Here is a 21,827-nt window from a genome sequence, read left to right as displayed (position 1 = left end):
TAAGGACAACAGGGGGGTGGGGGCAGCCGTGGGGAGGGGTGTGGGATGGGAATGGGGGGATGAGGTCAAATATGTGACACCTTAATCAATAAAGAAATTTAAAATATATATATATATATATATATATATATATACACACACATATATATGTATGTATGTATATATATGTATATATATATACATATATATGTATGTGTATATATATATATATATATATATATATATATATATATATATACCACCTCAGCAGCAAATAGGGAAATGCAAATTAAAACAATAGAGCAATTTTTGGCTGCCTACTTATGAAAATGTGAAAGTTTGGTAACTTCCAGTGTCAATAAAAAGGTAAAGAAATTGGCACTCTCATTTATTATTGGTGATAGTGTACATTTTTATAATATTTTGGAAATTAAGTTAGTAACATTAATTTTTCTAATATGTATACTCCTTGACTGAGTACTTTTATTTCTAGGAATATAACTAATAGGGCAAAAGGAAAAAAAATCATCAATATTTAATACTCTCAAAGTCTTACCAAAAAAAATATATCAAAAAATGTATAATAAAAAATCTCTGTAAACAATTAGAATGTCCATATATAGGAAAATGGTTGCCTAAATCATTATATATTAATACTATGAAATACTAAGCAGCTATTATAAGAAGTATAGATCATTAACTTAGGAATAGGTCCACCACATACCATTGATTATGCGAGAATAGCAAATCCTTATTAGGGCCCCATATATATGATGTTTTTTATCATATACTAGTATATGTAAACAATTATGTATACTATATATGTAAGACATATGTGTTTACATAAACAAAGAAAATAGTAGTTGACAGTGGTCACATTAGAGAATGAGATTAGAAAGTAAGACATTATCAATTTCACTTTTGACTATATTTTGTTTTGGTTGGTACAGTAAGCAGATATGATTATATTTCAAGTAATTGAAAATATAAAGAATGGAGGCAAAGAAGAAAATGAATGTGTAATAAAAGTTACAAATCAGCTACTACATACTTTTCTCAAGGCACAAAAATAGTGTTCATTAGTTACATATGAAAATGTTTCCAAAAATATGTTTAATAATGGAAAATAATCCGTATGTACAAATTGTGGAGTTCTTTTAAAAGTTTAGTTCTGGTTAAATCAACCAGTGTGAATTAAATCCCTTCATGCTCGTTACATCTATCAGCAAAGGGCTACATATCACCACAGTACAATGGAAATGGGGAACGTATGCTGCCAAAGTTGGAAATAGAATTAGGTTTTCTCTCCCTAAGGAGAAAATAAAGTTTTAATTTTTGGAACATTCATAACTGGCCTGGGGGAAATGCCAAATGCAGCTTACAGTAGAGGAGGGAACATGTCCTCGTGGACAGAGGCCCAGTGCACAGCAGTATTCCCCTGCAGGCTGCGCTGTGTGGGGAAAGGATGCCTCAAGAATAAAGGAGCTGGGGCCTTAGCAGTGTCTGAGAAGCAGGAAACAGGCTACCCACTATCACATTCAATATTTCTTTATTTCACTGATTCTAAGTATGGTTTTTCACATTTGAAAATCATTAAAATCGGGATGAGTCTTAGTTTCAGGGGCATGCTGGCCAGGCGACAATTTTTATGTGGTTGTCATTGTCTTGATTATATATATTCACACTGGCACATTTCCATTGAGATTTGAGTATTTTAGATGCTACAAGTATTGAGTTTAATTGCCATTTAAAATGTATTTTATAGGATTACACTATGATTTGGCATTGAAGCAGGAGTCACTATATCTGCAAAAGTATACAGAAATAGAGCAATGGGAATAAATGTGATTTAGTAAAGCAAATATCATATCAGTAATGACTAAAGCCCCATATTTTCTTATAAAACAATAATCATGTGTTTTATAGAACCTAAGAAAGAAAAATATCAGAAGTAGATGAAGCTGTATCCAGTTTGGGCTCAGCATGGATGAAAAAGGAGTCTGTGCCACTGGATCCTACAGGACATCTACTACATTAGGCCACTCTACCAAGCCCAGAAGATGTAACAGCTCTACCTAATACACAGAAACAAACACAGGGAGGCTGCCAAAATGAGGAGACAAAGAAACATGGCCCAAATGAATGAACAAAACTTGAGAAAAATAACTAAACAAAACAGAAAAAAGCAATCTACTAGAGGCAGAGTTTAAAACATTGGTTATAAGGACACTCAATGAACTTAGTGAAAAGTCAAGAGCATAAAAAAGGACCAGTCAGAAATGAAGAATACACTAACTGAAACAAAGAGTAATTTACAGGAAATCAACAGTAGGGTAGAGAATAAAATCAGCAATTTGGAATAGAAGGAAGCAAGAAACACCCAAACAGAACAGCAAAAAATATATATATTCAAAGTGATAAAACTAAGAACCTACAACCAAGATTACTCTACAAAGCAAAGCTATTATTTAGAATCAAATGACATATAAAGAGCTTCCCAAACAAGGAAAAGCTAAAGTAGTTCATCGCCACTAAACTAGTATTATATGAAATGTTAAAGAGACTTTAAGAAGAAGAAAAAAGATAAAATATGAACAATAAAATAGCAATAAATTCATATCTATCAACAAATGAATCTAAAAAAACAAAATAAATGAAGAAGCAAAATAGAAACAGACTCATAGATACAGAGAATATTTTGGCAGTTGTCAGGTGAGAGGGGGGTTGAGGGGATGGGTGAAAAGGGTGAAGGGAAGAGAAGTACAAATTGATTGTTACAGAATAGTCATGGAGATGTAAAGTACAGCATAGAAAATATCGTCAATAATCCTATATAATAAAAAGCTAATATGCAAATCAACCAAACAGTGGAATGACTGGTCACTATGACATGCACTGACCACCCGGGGGCAGATGCTCAAGCAGGAGCTGCCCCCTGGTGGTAAGTGCACTCCCACAGGGGAAGTGCCACTCAGTCAGAAGCCGGGCTCATGGCTGGTGAGCACAGCGGCAGTGGTGGGAGCCTCTCCCACCTCCGCGGCAGCATTAAGGATGTCTGACTGCCGGCTTAGGCCCACTCTCCACGCCGGCAGTCGGACATCCCCTAAGCGCTCCCGGGTACAGGCGGGGCTGAGGGACCTCCCCGAGTGCACGAATTTTGTGCATTGGGCCTCTGGTATTTTAATAACTATGTGTGGTATCAGATGGGTACTAGATTTATCAGAATGCTCACTTAGTAAGTTATGTAATGTCTAATCACTGGAGTGTACACCTGAAAGTAATATAATATTGTATGTCAACTACTGCAATTTAAAATTTTTTAAATAATTTTTTTAAATGATGTGTACAAAAGAAACTAGCTATCACGTGTCTTTCAAGCAATGGCATCATAGATTCAATAAAATATGGGTAAAATGTATTTTTAATAATGTTCTACCTGAGTCCTTTCAGTCTATGGTTAATTTTAACCATGTGTCAACTGTAAAAGCAGATAAAGTGTCACAACAATACAATAAATTGGTTACCTTAAAGAACATAAAGTCATTAAGGTTCTAACAGTTTTCTAACTATCCAGGTGAATGGCTGAACTCCTCTTTCCAAATTCTTATTTCAGAAGGATTTTGGACAAAGACTCTGCCTGTCTCTAGGGGCCATCAGAGCATATTGCCTCCATTCTCCTGTGATTCATCTTCCTGTTAGGATTCTCCCACCAAGAACATTACAACCATGAAATGCAAATTCAAAAATATGCTTCTCCCTCTTTTTATGTACTGGGCTAAGAAAGATAAAGAGATCCCACAGCTTGGTTTCATTTAGAGCACACTGAAACTTTGAAGAAACTTTACAAATAAAAACTAAGGGAAACAATATGGAAATAAGCATAGAATCAACAAAGAATAAAGTGCAATTCCATTCTATGTAGTTTTATAGACATATGTTAACTGTCTCTATATACTACATACACTTTTCCAAGAGCTCAGAATCTAGTGAAGGAAGCAGATTTATAAACACATTTTTAACATCTAATATTATTAGTGCTAAGACAGATGCATGAAGATGGGTATACTCTTCTATAAACATGTTTCAAGGTTCTCTGGTCTACTTCCATCTCTATTATAACTTAAGACCTACATTTCAATTCAAAGGACTGAAAAGTTTACAGGCCACTTGCCTAACTCCATCACTTCCTAGATCCCAATCCACCTCCACAGTCTATCATTTCATATGCAACATCAGCAATCCCTCTCTTAGACACTTATTTCTGTGCAGTTGAAATGACTCTATTTCCATTCCAATTTCTCCCTATTTCATGGAGAAGAGGTAGAACATAATAGTTAAGAATGCAAGCCTGGTATTAAATCCAAATTTCATTACTTACAAGTGTGACCCCAAACAAATTATCTTACTTCTCTGAACCTCAGTTTTATCTTTTGTAAATGGGGCTAATAATATTTACCACTTAGTTTAATTCATAAGTCTTCAATGAGATAATTTATAAAATTATTTACTGAGTCCTGGCCAGTGTGGCTTAGTAATACAGCATCACCCTGTGCACCTAAGGGTCTCGGGTTTGATTCTCAGTGAAGGGCACGTACCTAGATTGCAGGTTTGTTTCCAGCCCTGTTGGGGTGCATGCGGGAGGCAACCAATCTATATGCCTCTCTCACATTGATGTTTCTGTCCTTCTCTCTCTCCCCCTCCCTCCCTTCTACTCCCTCTAAAAATCAATGGAAAGCCCTGGCCAGTGTTTCTCAGTGGTTAGAATACCATCTTGTGCACCAAAGGATCGTGGGTTCGAATCCCAGTTGAGGGCACATACCTGGGTTGCAGGTCTAGCCCCGGCCCCAGTCAGGGTGCATGCGAAAGGCAACCAATCAATGTGTCTCTCTCACATCTATGTTTCTCTCCTCCCACCCCTTCAACTCTCTGTAAAAAAAAAAAATCAATGGAAAAAAATATCCTCGAATGAGGCTTTAAAAAATTAATTTTCTGAGTCTATACTATTACAAGATAAGCATTCAATAAGAGTTTGCAATTTATTATGATGTTACTTTCCCCCAGTTAATTAAGCCAAAAACATACAGGTAAGACCTTATGCCCCTAGGGAACAATGGTATTTTCTTCAGCCTAGTACAACAGTAGCTCATGTGATTATACCATTTGCTTAATAAACGCTACATAACTACTATTTCCTGGTTGTTACTTAACCCATGCCAGCCATTTCCTGGAAATATTCATCATATTTCAGAGGAAACTGGTTGATCTGAAGACATTTAAACTCAATAAGAATATAAGGGTGAAGGGAATACAAACTTCCAGTTATAAAATAAACAAGCCATGGAATAGAATATACAGTATGACTACTATAGTTAGTAGTGTATTATTGTAATATTGAATATTTGAAAGCTGGAAGAGAGATCTTAAAAGTTCTCATCACAAGGGAAAAATCTGTTAACTGTATGGGGTGGAAGTTAACTGGACTTATTGTGGTGATCGTTTCACAGGACATACAAATACCCAATCAGTATGCTGCACAACTATAATGTTATACGTCGATTGTACCTTACTATATAAGTAAATAAATAAGAAAAAAAGAAAACAAACAATTGAGATGGCAAATTGTGAAGAAGAAAAAAAGGAAGGAAAGTAATCCCCTATTGAGAAATCCCGTGTGCCACTGCCACATGGTCCTTCAGAACCTGCTATTCCCCCACCAAGCGTGGAGTCAAATTTCCTCTCATCTGGAAAGTGACTGCACTCGTGTCACTGATTCAACAACTGAATGCAACAGAGGAAACCTCGCATGACCCCTAAGGCTAGATCATGGATGGCTTTTACCTGGCCATCTCTTGGGGTGCTTGCTTTTGGCACCCAGCCATTGTGCTGCAGGGAAACCAGTCAGAATCATGGAGAGACTATGTACAGGTGTTCTCACCACCGCCCAGTGAAGGTGCCAGTAACAGCCAATACCAATCCCCAAACAAACGAGGAAATGAACCCTGAGCTGATTCCAGTCCAAGCTTTCAAACTAACCCGCTGGTGCCGCTGGTGTCCTGTGGAGCAGAAATACACATCTCCACTGTCCTCCCTCCTTCCATCCTTTCCTTCCCACACTAGGCACCTCTTCCTTAACTCTTTGCACTCGCTTGCTTTTTTCTCGATTCCTTTATTCTACTCAGGATTTAATTTTTTAAATACCCCAGATTTTACAAAGCGCGGCAGTAGAATAAAAAACTGGAGTTTCTTTTCATACAAACTTATTTATTTGGATTTTTTTCTATTTCAAATTATTGATACATTCAAAGAGTAATTTGCACTAGACATCCGAGTGCAAAAGGTTAAATCTAATTCTTTACCACTCCATATCTACATCTTTTCAAAAGCTCCTGCCTTCTCTGCTTTCTTCTACTCCCCTAAAACTGACCAACATGTACCTAATAGCAGGTCAGGCCTCCTAAAATATTTATTTTAGCCTGTCATTTCTCTACGGAAAATTATTCAAGAGCTCCCCAAAAGCAAAGGCTCAAACTCTGCCGCAACTTTCTCTTACTTCTTGTCATCATCTTCTCTCAAGAAGAAACTCCTGATGCAGCCAGTGGGGACTTTCTGTCCCTTAAGGGAACCTCACAAACCTGTACCCTTGCTCCTAATCGCACACGCTGTAAAGCTTCCATTCAGCAGTATGCAAGACTTAGCCCTAACAGCCAATTTTTAAATATTTAGGAATTTTTCAAGCGAGTTGTTGGATCATTGATAACATTAACTTGGCCATGCAGAAGTATTTAAGCATGGAAACTGGAAAACATTACCAACTGGGGCTTTGTGGAAGTGGGAAGGACAGCCAGTTTACCAGCACACCACAGCCCTCACCCCTCCACACCACATACTCAAATCTATCCATATTTTGGATCCCAGATCAAATGAAACTCTCCTAGAGGCCTTCTCTGGTCACCTAATGTGTAGCTCTGCTAGCCTCTGATGGTCTCTGTAAACTTCTGATTTGTCCTTAAAGTCCCACTGCTTATTTCCTTGACAACATGGAACTAAGGAAGGGGTTGTTTGGGGTTTGTTTAGCTCAGGGGCATGACTTACAGTGTAACTAGTGACAGGCCATGTGCACTCAGGTATCCAAGACTCAAGAATGGGCTGATCTTCTGGGACCCCTGAAGGGTGCTCTAGAAACTCTAGCAGTAGGTCCCTAAAGAGAGAGAGTTGTTAAGGGAAGATATTAGAACTAAACATCTTTGACTCTTTCAAAAATATATTTAAGATTATTGACTTACAAACACACATACAAAACAACTTAATAAAATATAAATAGAAAACTAAGACAAAGGGGAAATGTGTTTGTACTAACTAGGATATCAAATGCTATATTTAACCACTACATTTTTTGCCCTGAGTTTCCTGGCAACCAAGGCAAAATAAATGAGAATAAAATGAGTTACATTACTGTAAATGTGCATTTCTCACTATAGAAAGGGGAAAGCATGCATGGAAAAAGATAATCATTTTTTTCTGTTAAATTCTAAAAGGTATATCTCTTGAAGTGGTGATTTTAATCCAGAGGGCCAGAGGTCAAATACTTAGAGAAAGAGCTAAAGTAGAAACTTGTCCAAAAGAGAACAGGCGAAGAATGAGGAGGCCCAGACCAATCCAAAAATGGATTCATAATACAGAAAGGATGAGACTAAGTGGAAGAAATCTGTTGGAAATTATGACAAAGAGATGGCAGGGATGAACACCAGAGTGGGAGCTAAGACAGGGCTGCAATTTTGCATGCCACTGGCATTTGTGTGAGTAGGTGAGGATTTACATTTAAAAAGATTGAATGGGATAAACAAAATCTACTTGTGGGGTTTTTTTTTTAACAAAAGGGTAGTATAATTGCTATTCTTCATATTAAAATTTGTTGACTCACTTAACCAGTGTTCCTTCTAGAATGAAAGACTATCCCAGTTCTCTGTTGTAGCAGATAGAAAGAACATATCTGTAAGATGTTTTTGCAAAAATTTTCCTCAGCTTTGGACTGATAGAGCCAAATATTTAAACAAGGGCTTGGTGGAGTTTGAGGAGTACCCACTAAGAACTGAGATAGATGGACTCATTTTTGGGTCTGAAACTGCTTCCTTGTATGTATTATCAGTCACCTGCTGTGGCCAGGGGAATGACTCCATCACACTCAAACAGAACAGCTGGCTCTAAGCACAATGAACGGACACCCACGGCATCTGCCGGAATGAGTTAGCTGCAAAAGCGATCCCCAGGTAACTGAAGGACATGACTTGTCTCTTAATATTAGCGAGCAAATTGGTGAACGTCTGCCAAAGACAAGGATTTAATCTAGTGAACAGGGACCATATTTTCTATCAGGAGGCAGATACCAAAACCAATTCCCTGTTAAGGCCACTCCTATAGGACAATAAAACCATGCCATCTCTGTTTAGGAGAACATTTCTTCTTCTAGAAACTATGGCAGAAAAAAATATTATATTTTGTGTTCCTTTCAACCATAAAATTAGTTAAATCCAAGTTCAAAAGATATCGTTAGGGATTAATCAAAAGAAATTGGTTTCACTCTAAGTAGAACAGTTATAGATATCCAAAGACAGAATAGATGTAGTGAGTTAATACATAGTGAGGGATCTCACTGGAAATAGGGGTACTCCATGGAACTGATATTGTAGAGTGATAATTTGGGGGGCATGATTTAAATAATGAATGTGTAGATAGATTTGATGACATGAAATATATCTCTCAGTCCTAAAGTTCTATGTTTCTTAATACTGGTATAACCTTTTATCAAAAATTCTTCCCTGGATTTTTGAGTTCTTGTTGCTAAATTTTCTTGGTTGGATTACTGATCTCTGCAATCTATTTTATCTCCATGTTTGTACTCATCTTACCCTTTCCACACACATATACCTTTTTCATTCCTTCCTTTTGCATCCAATCACACATGGCCAGTACTAACTTTTCTGCTTACTTGAAGGCACAGATGTAGGAAATGTAGAGAGAGCAATATAGAGACTAGCAAGGGATATAGGGGAGCATGGCATATCTGAGAACAACCCTCAGTTCAGATGAATGTGGTAGATCTGCATTATTTTAATCACACTGAAGAATGAATTGGAGAAGCTAAAAACGGAAATTGGGCAGCTTCAAGTAATCTGGAAAAAAATCTAGGCAAGAAACAAGGGGAATTTAAGGCAATTGACATGCAAATGGAGAGAAAGGGATAGATGTGGATGATATTTAAGCTTCAGAGTCAATGGGACTGATGTCTCTTTGAAGGAAGCAATGTGACAGAGGAGTCCCATCTCCTAAAGCAGGGTCAAAAAGCTACCTCACCCTGTTTGCAACATGCATTCCCTATAACCCAAACATTCAGACAGAGAGAGCAGCATATGCAGAGTTGGTTAACTGTATGCCTGTGTTGCTCGAGAGTGTCACAGCCCTAAAATCCAAGAAAATAAAGAGTTAACTGTATGTACAAGGTTGGTATGTACTACATCCATTCTCCTCCCTCTTTGTGTGATATTATAATCACTCAGCTCTTGGTAACTAACATGACAATTGACCTTCTGACAATCACATTAAGCTGCATGACTTTTTCCACCTCCCGTGCTACATGGTAATCACATCCATGAGAGGGAGCAGAAAGCTTTCTTCTTTAATACACTGGCTGGGGTTAAAATATTCGGGTGTCAAAACAGATGGCATCAGGCACTATATTGTATATACTGCTCAACCTATTCCATATCAGCAGTGCAAAGAATGGCTGACAGGAAATCTATGGCTCAGGCTCCGGCACAGAAAACATTAATGCAAACATCCTCTGCCCAAAGGACCTGGCATTTACCACACTTTCTAGTGGAAGTACAAGGTTCCTGTGCCAAAGGTCAGGGGCAGAGGGATTAACTTTTCCCATATATTTAAGCAAACTGTCCATCACACTGAAAGTGCAGGCACACATGCGTACATACACACTTCACTTATTGTAGTTGACTATAAAAAAGGTCAGCTGAGTGATGTGCTGCCAAACACACACACACACACACACACACACACACACACACACACCACCTGCTAATATTAGCAAAACTAAAAAAAGAAAGAATGACCAGCTCTTAGATTTTAACAAACAAAATTTAGTCATACCTGTCAATAGGATCTATTGCTTTCAAAGACTGAAATGCAATGGTGTTCACTTTTCAGTTCAACAAGTCGGTCATCTCAGTGTTTGCAAAGCAAAAAAACAAAACAAACAAGTATGTGTGTGCCAAATGCCAATATATATACATTTGATATATACATTAAGGGCTAATAAGTGAATTATTCAATAAATGCTGCCTGAGGATCACTGCCCTTTTTCAAATATAATGTTAACATAAGAAACATTCAAACCTGTAAGGAACTTTTGTGAGTTTATTTGGGCCAAACTGTTGACAATTGCTGGGAAGCAGAATCTCAATGTATTGGGATAATGCTCCAGAGAAAGGTAGTTTCTCTCCTTGTTTTACACACTACAACCAAAGGAGACGTAAGTGTGTTACATGAAATCCACTGGTGATAAATTAGGGAGGTGGGAGAAAGCAAAGTGGGGAAACTTCTGGGATGGGATAAAAAGTAAAATGATACACGCTTCTTCTACAAACCAGTAGATGGGTACAAGATAGTTAGTAGTCAACAATTAACAAGATAACAATAACAATGAGGGAATTTGTGGTCTCTGCTCTGGTGCCCTGGCCCATGGTTGTGCCCTGAGGGGTCCATAAAAAGGGAAGTTACAAGTTACCCTGACATTCCAACCTTATGTTATGTTATTATAGATTGTTATTATAGATGCAAAAGACAACAGACAGGCTTAGTTGAGTTAAAGAATGTCTCTTGTCAGGGGTGAATCTGGTTTAAGACATGACTACCATTAACCACTTTTAGTCAAAAAGTTTTCATTTCAGACCATACTTTGTGGTTACTTTAGGTCTCTGAGTTTGCAAGGCCGCCCCAGCCAGGTGATTGGAGCATCGTCCCACATGCCAAAAAGTTCATGGGTTCAGCTCTGGGTTGGGGCACATAGGTTTAATCCCTGGTCAGGGTGCATTCAGGAGGCAGCTGATTGATGTCTCTCTCTCCCTTCCTCCTTCTCTAAAATCAATAAAAAGTATATCCTTGGGTGAGGATTAAAAAATAAAAATTTTAAAAAATCACAGGTTATCTCTATATGTCACTTAGCAAAGAATATGGCTCATATCAAAAGTAAAATATTTATATTCCTGGTTTTTCTATTTATTTTGGGATCTAGAACACTATATATATATTAGAGGTCCAGTGCATGAAATTCATGCATGGGGGGATGGGGGGGGTCCCTCAGCCCAGCCTGCACCCTCTAGCAATCCGAGACCCCTCAGGGGATATCTGACTGCCAGTTTATCTAAACCGGCAGTCAGACATCCCTCTCATAATCCAGGACCGCTGGCTCTTAACCGCCCACCTGCCTACCTGCCTGATCGCCCCTAACTACTCTGCCTGCCTGCCTCATTGCCCCTAACCACTCGCCTGCCTACTTGACCACCCCTAACTGCTCTCCTGCCTGCCTGATCACCCCTAACCATTCTGCCTGCCTGCCTGATGCCCCTAGCTGCTCTCCTGCCTGCCTCATCGCCCCTAACCACCTCTGCCTCGGCCCCCGCTGCAGCGGCTTCATCCAGAAGGATGTCCAAAATGACATCCGGAAGGTCATTCAGCTGTCTGGTCTAATTAGCATATTATGCTTTTATTAATATATATATATATATATATATATATATATATATATATATATATATCATACAGTGAGCGCATATATTGCATATTGCATATATTTTATATATTACACATCCACATATTTATAAAGTAGATATCCAATGTTATAAACAATAAAGTACATAAATTGTAATATGTTACAAATATATGTATATTTATAAATTAACACTAGAGGCCTGGTGCATGAAAGTCATGCACGGGGAGGTGTCTCTCAGCTCAGCCTGCACCCTCTCCAATCTGGGACCCCTTGAGGGATGTCCGACTGCCCATTTAGGCCCAATCCCACCAGGCCTAAATGTTGTGTTTTCTCAGATAATGAATTATCTGAGAAAACACAACATTTTATTTTCTCAAAAACACATTTTTATATTTTAGGCATATAATTACCATATTTATATAATTTCTCCCAATTCAATTTGAATCTTAAACTTTCAGAGCTTGCAAGTCAAATATTTAGCAGTTCTTTATTAATAACACTTTTATACTTTTAAAAATATACTTCAATATCCAATAACTTCAAACCGACCATGTTTTTTTCTGCCCGGGGAAATTGAGAAGCAAACGTGTAGGTATTCAAATGCCTGGTCACCCCTAACTACCCTCCCTGCTGGCCTGATCGCCCACAACTGCCCTTCCATGCAGGTCAGGTCTCCCCCAACTGCCCTCCCCTGGAGTCCTGGTCCCCCCTAACTGCCATCCCCTGCAGGCCTGGTCTCCCTCAACTGCCCTCCTCTGCTGGCCTGGTCACCCCCAACTGCCCACAACTGCCCTCCCTTGCAGGCCTGGCCCCCCCCAACTGCCCTCCCCTGCTGGCCTGGTCCCTCCCAACTGCCCTCTCCTGCTGGCCTGATCACCCACAACTGCCCTCCCTTGCAGGCCTGGTCCCTCCCAACTGCCCTCCCCTGCTGGCCATCTTGTGGCGGCCATCTTGTGTCCACATGGGGGCAGCCATATTTGGCCACATGGGGGCAGCCATCTTGTGTCTTGGAGTGATGGTCAATTTGCATATTACTCTTTTATTAGATAGGATGGCTGCAAAACTGAAATCTAAGGTTTTTATATTTATACTAGAGGCTTGGTATACGAAATTCGTGCACTGCGACGGGGCGGGGGGGTTGGGGGGTGGCGGGGTCAGCCTGGCCTGTGCCTTCTCACAGTCCAGGATCCCGAAGGGATCGGGCCTAAGCTGGAACTCAGACATCCCTCTCACAGCCCAGGGCTCTCACAGTCCAGGACCCCTTGCTTCTTACCGCCCGCCTGCTGTGGAGGTGGAAGAGGTTCACGCCACCTTTACTGTGCTCACCAGCCATGAGCCTGGCTTCTGGCTGAGCAGGGGGAGCAACCTGGGGCTCAACCAGAAGCTGGGCTCACTGCTTCTTAGCACTGACCCTGCCCACCCCCCACACTGGTGGGAGGCAATCTGGGGCAGGCCGGCTGGGGGAGGGGCTGTGGGAGGTTGAGGCACTGTGGTAGCACCCTGTCCAGCCTCTGCAGAGGCTCTGGGCCCATGCCACCCCCTCTCCCGCTGCCTCTGCAGAAGGGGGGTTGTGGGGACCACCATGGCTGGCCTGGCAGAGCAGGCTCCCAGGCCCCACCCCCTGCCCACTGGTCATTCCAAAAGGTCATTTGGCTGTCCAGTCTAATTAGCACATTACTCTTTTATTATTACAGATTCTTCCATTTTAAACAGTCATAGTTCCCCCAAATGAAAATCTACCTGAAGTGGTAACAGCATGCACCAGGTGTAGTATATAAGAAGTTCCAGTCATCCTCCTCCCTCCCTTGTCTTTTGAGTGTATTTCATGAGTCCTGGCAAAGCATTTAATCACCAGTCATGAGTGATGCCATCCACTTGTGTCCCTTTGCACATCTGCTTCTGGACACACACTGGGGATGTGCAGCATCTCTCTTAGGAGCAGGTTAAAAAGGAAAAGCTTCTTTCCTCCACTGATAGGTTTGAATGATACAAAGCAGGTCAGGTTTTAAAAAGGCTACTCTGTAAAATTCAAAGTCAAAAACTGAGTTCAAATTGAGTCTTTGACAGAGACTGCTTTTAAAGAGACCTCCTATCAGTGAAAAGTGCTGTTCTCCAGGTAATTTTGCATATATTCGTGTCAGTATTGACACTATGTTTTGACAGCAAGAAGAATTAAAGTGATCTGAGTACCTGAGGTGACTCTATTGACACATCAGATTACATTTAATTTTTTAACAGCAAAGCAAAGTGGAGCAAAGCAGTTGCCCTGCCATACCTGGCTCATTAAAGCCTTTTCCAGCAGGATGGTGTACCTCGCAAGGAAAAGACATCACAAATAGAATCAGGAGGCTTTGAATATTAAAAAAAAAAAAATAAAAGACTCAGAATAACAAACTCCCTACCCTTTAAAGCTTAGGGAATATACGAAAACTGGCTTATTATCAAGTACTCAGAATGTCCTCCCTTGGGATTTCTTGATCCCAGAAGCTCAGGCAGGAGGGGGTGAGCGTAGCAGGGGCAGCAAGACCTGGGCTCTGGGCCTGAAGGCTCTGAAGATCCACCAAGAAAGCAGCAAGGATCTCAGGGTCTGTACTTTCAACAAGGATATTAGCGCAAGGGGTCTACGGTGTCTGTGAGTTCATGGACTGTAAGATTCTCATGCAATTCTAAATCTTTTGTCATGCAATAGGGGCCCGCTTATAGAAGGTCAACTGTGCAATTTGCTCAGAATTATTCCCATAGCTGAATTCTACATGGAGAAAATACAAAAGACAATGAAGATTAAGCTCACATCAGGCCAACGGAGATGCCAACCCTAACATCCTCTTTCTCTCTTCAAAGATAAAAATATCATTCAAGTAGATCCTACCAAGACTGGATATGTTTTTTAAGTGAGAAAGAGTTAACAGCCCTTTCCTTTTTATTCTCTCACAAACCCAAAAAGCATCCGGTACATTGGTAGGAAACACCTATTTCATACCAGTAGAATTACGCCTTGAAATTCCTAGACTTAACAAGAATAACCATACAACAGGAATATGTTACCAAGAGGTAACAATTTTTGTTTACTTACAACAGAATATTTACCTTTTTGTTTTCCAAGGAGTTGGGTTTCTTTTTCCATCTGATTTAATACAACCTGAAATAGAATGTACCTGCTCGCACTAGGACTACGCGATTCCTGAAAACATTTCTCGTCAGTATGTTTGTATGTGAATCTAAGTGGGAGAAAGCAGATAATTCTCCCTAAAAGACGTATTTTGCAGCTATCTGTGCAAAACAGGCAGGCCATTGCTCGCCTAATGCTGGTAATCACAAAGCCTTTTTCTGAAAGCTTTGTAAATGCTTTTCGCCCTACAGATAAGAGACTTAGAGTAGACAGAAATGAATGACAGAGCTCGTGGACACGTACCTCCATGGCACCGCCACTTGCCTAGCAGGCTGTACCTCCAGGCTTTTCGTGGTCCCTGTCAGGTGTGACGCTCCTGCTGCCTGCCCAGATGTGATGGCAAGGAAGGCAGCGTGGAGAAAAGAATGTGAACAGGATTCAAGTCAGCCAGACTCTGGGTTGAACTTCGTAGTCGTGAAGCCCAGCTTCTTCTATGGCAAAGTCAAGATGATAAACCCATACCGCAAAGATGTTAGAAGGAATGTTAAAGTGCCTGGACTAGTGCTTTGAACATAGGAACTAGTTGTTTTTCCTTCCTGGAGCATTTTCTTTGTTGTTTGCTTGTTTGTTTGTTTGTTTGTTTGTTTGTTTGTTTTTTGCCACATTGTGACAGCAATCTTATTATAACAATTCAACGTTTATGCACCAAAGTAAGAAGTGTCCCACCTACTCGTCACTTCACTTCTTAGGCCACATACATCTTCAAATCCCCAGCAATGTCAGCCAGCTTTAAATGAACCCTCCACTGCAAAGGCATTGGATTCTTTTTCTCCCCTAGCTGCATTCTCTCCAGTTTAAGAGAGAGCCCCAGAGGTTGGCTTACAGTGGAATGGATATCTATTCTAACATGTTGACTGCCAATTCTCAGCTCTGCTAAAGCTACAGAGTATGAGCAGAGGATAGCTGAGCTAGAAAAAGGTTTTGGTGATCCTTATCTTCATAATTAGTTTGGAATGACAAAAAACAAACAAACAAACAAACAAAAAACAAAAACGGTGCTCCCCACATATACCCAGAGGTAGATCCTTCAGTGTCTTCCCCAATCCAGAGCAATGCAGCCTTGGCTCTGTCCATGGTATCTCCCCGGCTGAGCATGGGTGAAGCCATAGCAGCATTCAGCCCTGGCTCCCTCGGCCCTTGCATGCACTGTAACCCCGTTGGCAGGCAAAGAAATAAAGTGCCCAAGACCCAGGTGCTCTGCCCCTGCTTCTTCCTTTCCCCCAAGGATGACTCTCAGAATATATATTCTGGTTTTACTATTACTTGATTTCCCTTCTCTCTCCCCAAACCCAAACTCTCTTTTTCTGACCATTACTCACATCAACATAATACTCAGCAAAAAGAATTGTACTGTATTTAAAAGTTTTAGTATATATGTATATGCACATGTAATTTTAACATAAACATCTCAAAAATAAAAATATATATTTAATATATTTATTTTCATCCCTTTTGGAAGATGTAGAGAGAGGGGAAGAGTGGGAAAAAGGCAGAAAGAGGGAGAAAGAAATTTGTCTTTCCTCAGTTTCTTGAATGAGTGCTACTTCTACACCTGTATAAGTGATCTCCCATTGTTGTTGGCTTCCTCGGGACCAATATGCCCCGGAGGTCCAAATTAAATCTGAATTAAGATCAAATCCTCTTTCAGCTCTTAAGTCTACATATTGCCCAGCCCACAAAAACAATAGAGTTCTCTCCAAGCTGGTGCCTCCTCATCCATCAAACCAATCAAGATCTGCTTTTATTGTTGCATTCCTATGTTGACTCAACAAATATAAATTGAGCATCCATCATACACCAGGGACTGTACTGCAGTAAGAGTACAGTAAAATATAAAAAGCACTGTCCTTGACTCCAAAGTACTTGGAATAAATGAGAGAGAAAAATCAACAATTAAAATAACACAATGGCTACAATGTTAGGATTGTGCACATGGTACTAGGAGGTCTAGAGGAAGAGCAACACTCCAACTAAGAAGTCAAGGAGGGCTTCCCAGGTGAAGAAACGTGTTCACTACAAATGGACTCACAATCTCCAACCAGGTACCAAATGTACAAAGGTGTTTCCAGCCCTGAAAATAGGATATGCAATGACATGGAAGCATGGAATAACACTATACTTAATAAAAACTGCTCTTCATGTAGTGAAAGGACCCCAGGGGATAGTGCTCGGAAATAAAGTTAGAGACACAAGCACAAGTATATCAGGAAGAATTTGGGGTGCTAGATTTATCCTTTGGGCAATAAGGACTATCAAAAATTTAATAAAGGAAGTGACCTAATCACATTTGCATTTAAAAAGCTATGTCTGCACGGTGACAGCTAAACTAAAATGAGGTGGGGAGGGGGCAACTGGTAAGGTCAGGGTGTCCATTCAACTAGTAATCCAAGCAAGAACTGCTAAAGCTGTAGACTTGGCTATAAAGGGTAGGGACTTATGGAGATGAGATTAGGCAAGCCATTTATAGCTATTAGGTAAAAATGAAGATGGGCAAAATAATTGGCGATGACTCCTGAGTTTCCATCTTTGGTAGGATGGTAGTGCCATTCTCTAACAAAGGGATTATGGAAGGAAGAGTGTATTTGGATGAGCAGTTGAGTTTGGACATTGAATTTGAGGTACCCATGGAACATAGGAGAAGGGTATCTGGTCAGCCAGATATGTAGTCCTGGCAATCACAGAACATCTAAGCAGAAAAAAATGGCCACTGACTAGATAGTCTATATTGAGTTTCCTGTATACTTACTACTAACAGAACATCTCCTCCTGTCTGCTTTTCTTTCTTCCTTCTCTTTTGCGTCAATCTTTCCTATTATCTTTGACCCACAATCACTTTCAATCAGAATAAACCTAAACGAATACAGCTTTTTATTGCCCCAATGATACAATAAAGCAAAAGAAAATAATAAAACTAACCTAATTCTAACAATGGAGTTTAATATTATTTAGTAATTTCTTGTGGCATATGAGAGAGAGGGTGCTCCATACAAGTTAAAGAAACTCTACACTTGGATTTCTGAAAACCTGGTTTCACAGCCCCCACTTGGCAGCATTAGCAAAGAGGATATTGCATTGGTTTATGTTTACCAAATGGCCACACAAAATAAAGTAGGACTGCAAGTCCTACTTGTTCCTTATGTGTTCCAGAATAACTGCCAAGGATAACCATTTGCATTTGCAATACAGAAACACTGAAGACGGGACATTTAGGGGTCCTGACACATCAGTTTGGGGCTTTACATGACACCCACCTTGGGAACAGAATGTGCACAGCTCTTTCCACTCTCTCGGGGTCAGAGCTGAAGGTGTGGAGAATCTTACTCCAAACTACAAATTATTTTGAATTGGACACACATGACACACATTTATGGACAGCCTAGCATTTGGCACCTGTCACGTGTCCAGTCAACAAATGCAGGAGAAAATGACTTTTCACCCCTCAGGCACTGTGCTACCGAGCAACCATGATGACAGTTCTTCTCTGATATTATATTTTGTGGGAGGAGAGATTCATTTCGAATTAATGTATGATCTGTGAAAGTGCTAGGAACATGCTTCACTGCACCTGGAAGCGCGGTCCTCACCACTCCCTTGTAAAATCCATTTGAGGGGCTCTCAGGGCGGAACGACGCTCCCCGCTCCTGGGTCAGGCCGCCAGCATGAGCTGCTGGGATTCAGGACCATGGAATCAATTTCAGGAGTCAAAGAGGCCTGTCACATGGAGAGGCTTGGAGAGACCGCAGCAAATGCCACTACAGTGTCTGAAGGCTGCGCCTAGAGGAGTCTCAGTCCACAGAAGGCATCACCTGGGCCAGGGCACGCATGTTTTTCAAAAATAAACCAAGGCCCTTTCTTTCACAAGAACCTCACTTCTCGTTACTGCAGGCTGTGCAGGGCAATCGCCAGTTTTTCATCCAGTTTTGCACTTAATGTAGCGCATGTCAATAGTCAATTGGTCCCATTTGATCCAGGGCTTACACATACCAAGGGACTTCGTTACAATCACCCAATGTGTCAGGCCCTGATTAAAGTTGTTTTTCCTGCGGGGCTTATGGATCCATATCTATTTTGCTGCTCTCCAGCTGTCTCATAACTCAACTATGAAGCTTTCCTTCCAAGCTGTGGTTTTGGTTGGCACCTGCTTTTGTTGCAGTATTACTACTATACACAATTGCAAATTGCATTTTTTTTTCAGAGATTTATAAACTTTGCCTCAGACTCAGAGCAATTCACACCCACCATACCTAACCAAAGTTGTATTAATTAGCTGAGAGAGAATGGAAGACTAGGGCATCAAACACAAATGTTTATCCTCCGGGACTCCTTTTTTTTTCTTTTATGATTATAAATATCATTGCATTGACAGTCAGAGTTGGACTGGCTACAGGTAAAGAAGTATTTATTCAGGGCTATTTCAATAAGAAGGGAAGCAGTGTTGTTATGGAATCCGGAAGCTCTTTCCAGAGGTTTTGGTAAATATTTGTTCTAAAACTGTGGGAGGCAAGTAGATCTGAGACAAGGTAAGAAACAGAGAATGGAGAAGTAAAGGCTCGAGCTCGGGGCAGACACCAGAATGAAACAATTCCTTGAAAGTATTAGTTAAGGTAGAACCCATGTGCTCAAGAGCCAGATTAATTATATGTGGAGAAAAAATTAAAGTATGAAAAACAGCAGAAATCAGGACACATCTGCTTCAGAGTTTACAGTAAGGTTATGGGATAAAATAGATAAGCAATAATATAGAAGCAAGCACCAGGGAGACAGGTATGTGGGAGTCAAGTACCCAGAGCAGCATTCTAAAATTCATGGATAAAGAAGGCAGATGAAATACATGTATTGTGTTAGTCGGGGTCTGCTACCAGTAAGGAGACCCTGTAGGGGGGCAATCATGTGCCCAGCCAAGAGCCTTAGCATTTTGACATGGGCACAAACCAAGTCCATAGCAGACGAGCCTGTGAGAAGTAACTGCATCCAGACAAGCAGAGGGAAATGGTCAGCCATCCCAATGACTGAGTTTCATAGGAGAAGGCCTTTTCCCTTTCAACTTAGCCTTTTTTTTTCTTTGAGCTTAATTGATTGTAAATGGGAACTGTCCTCTAATTTTTTAAAATATATTTTTATTGATTTCAGAGAGGAAGGGAGAGTGAGATAGAAACATCAATGATGAGAGATAATCATTGATTGGCTGCCTCCTGCATGCCCCCTACTGGGGATTGAGCCTGCAACCCAGGCATGTGCCCTTGACTGGAATCGAACCTGGGACCCTTCAGTCTGCAGGCTAACACTCTATCCACTGAACCAAACGGGCTAAAGCTGTCCACTAATTTTTGAATTCATTCTATAGACTCCATATGAGATATCTGCACATGTTCCTTCTTCAGCTCATAGCATCTCCCCTGACTTCTTTAAACTCTTGGGGGAATTAGGAGTGTGATGAAACCAAGTGAACCAGAACCGACAAGGGAAAGACTAGAGGTCAAGGAGTCCAAGCTTTCATCTCTGCTGCACAATCCATTCAGAGCTTGAATTTGGAGGAGTTTTTAACTTTGAAGAGTTGCTTTCAAATCCTTATTTTAAAGGTACCAGGAAGTTCTTTGTTCATGAGAAACATCCATGAAGATTTTGTGTTTAATCAGTATATTAATACTCAAATTTAAGAGAAGACTAACAAAATCTGTTCTTTTCTCAGGAGCCAGTTTCTTCAATAATATATGGCAACAGATCTTTCAAAAATATTTCTCCAAGGGTAAGAAACAAAATTTTTTTAATCCTCACCCTAGGATATTTTTTTCCATTGATTTTTTAGAGAGAGTGGAAGAGAAGGAGGAGGGGGAGAGAAAGAGAGAAACATCGATGCGAGTGAGACAAATGAATTGGTTGCCTCCCAAATGCACCCCAACCAGAGCCAGGGGTCAAACTGCAACCCAGGTACATGCCCTTGACCAGGAATCAAACCCGAGACCCTTTGGTCCGGGGACCAACACTCTTAAGCAAAAGTGGCCAGGGCGAGAAAGCAATTTTTAATAATGCATTTTAAACAATAGATATTTTTTAAGTGAAAAGCTTTGACTAAGAGCCCTAACAAAAAATACTTTTTATAAATCTCTCTCTGATTATGAACACTTTCCATTATTACAACTACAGCGATTCAAATTGATAATAATGCTACAATAAGAATACTTCACTTCTAAAAGCTTCCTGTTGGCCTAAGACATATTTTCTACCCTTTTTTTTTTTTCCAATCATGATGAACAAGCAAGTATCAAATGGTTTTTAGGACATGTGAAGAACTATTAGAGACTTGAATATTGACACTAATATTCCTTCTAGGACTGTCAAAGCAAAATTTGATTTGAGGATCTCTTGATTATGTTCTGTGTTGTGTCTTTGGCGCTGAGAAATAAGATTTAGTATGTCTCATAGCTCTGTTTATGGCAGGTTAATATCAAGGAAAATTGATATTCTGAGGAGAAAGGGAAATTTGTTCTTCATCATATAAATTTTCCAGAGGAAAATACTCATAAATAATGATGGAAGATCAAACATTATTGGTTTTCTAACTTTCTTATTCATAAAAATAAAAAAATATTTTTACAAAAATATATTGAAAGCACATAAAACTCATTTTTTTAAATTTTGTTTTTAACCATTCAAACATGTTCATGAAAAATGGATGTTGCTATCTTTTAGAACTCTGAAAGAAAACTTATTTTGCAATCATTTTATTGATAAGCTCATCCCTGGAGAAGCCCCTTCCTTTGACTTGCCAGAGATTTCTCTCTAGAGTCATGGTAGGCTTATAAAATATAAATGCCATACAATGCTAGAGAGTGAGATAATTCCCTTGCAAATGTCCCAGGAAATTTTCTAATATCTTGCTCTTTAGAAAATTAAAAA

Source organism: Cnephaeus nilssonii (assembly GCF_951640355.1).
Source record: "Cnephaeus nilssonii genome assembly, chromosome: 14".
Classification (NCBI taxonomy): Eukaryota; Metazoa; Chordata; class Mammalia; order Chiroptera; family Vespertilionidae; genus Cnephaeus; species Cnephaeus nilssonii.
Note: the sequence above shows the minus strand (reverse complement) of the source record.